Raw genomic sequence first — 205 nt, forward strand, 5'->3', positions numbered from 1 at the left:
TCAGAGGTGAAGGCTTTCCATGTGATGACAAGGTCCAGGATATGTCCTTGATTTGTTGCTGTGTTTTGGAGAAGATGGTTGAAGCAACATGAGCCAAGTGGCTGGTAGGTTTGCATATTGGATGTGTCATTCATAGGTGCTTATCAGCCCTATAGGAAAAAGCAGGTTGTCTGTCTGCTCAGTCACTCTAGGGCCACATGTGTCC

This window comes from Otolemur garnettii, unplaced genomic scaffold (assembly GCF_000181295.1).
Source record: "Otolemur garnettii isolate 467f Iridium unplaced genomic scaffold, OtoGar3 scaffold00068, whole genome shotgun sequence".
Taxonomy (NCBI): Eukaryota; Metazoa; Chordata; class Mammalia; order Primates; family Galagidae; genus Otolemur; species Otolemur garnettii.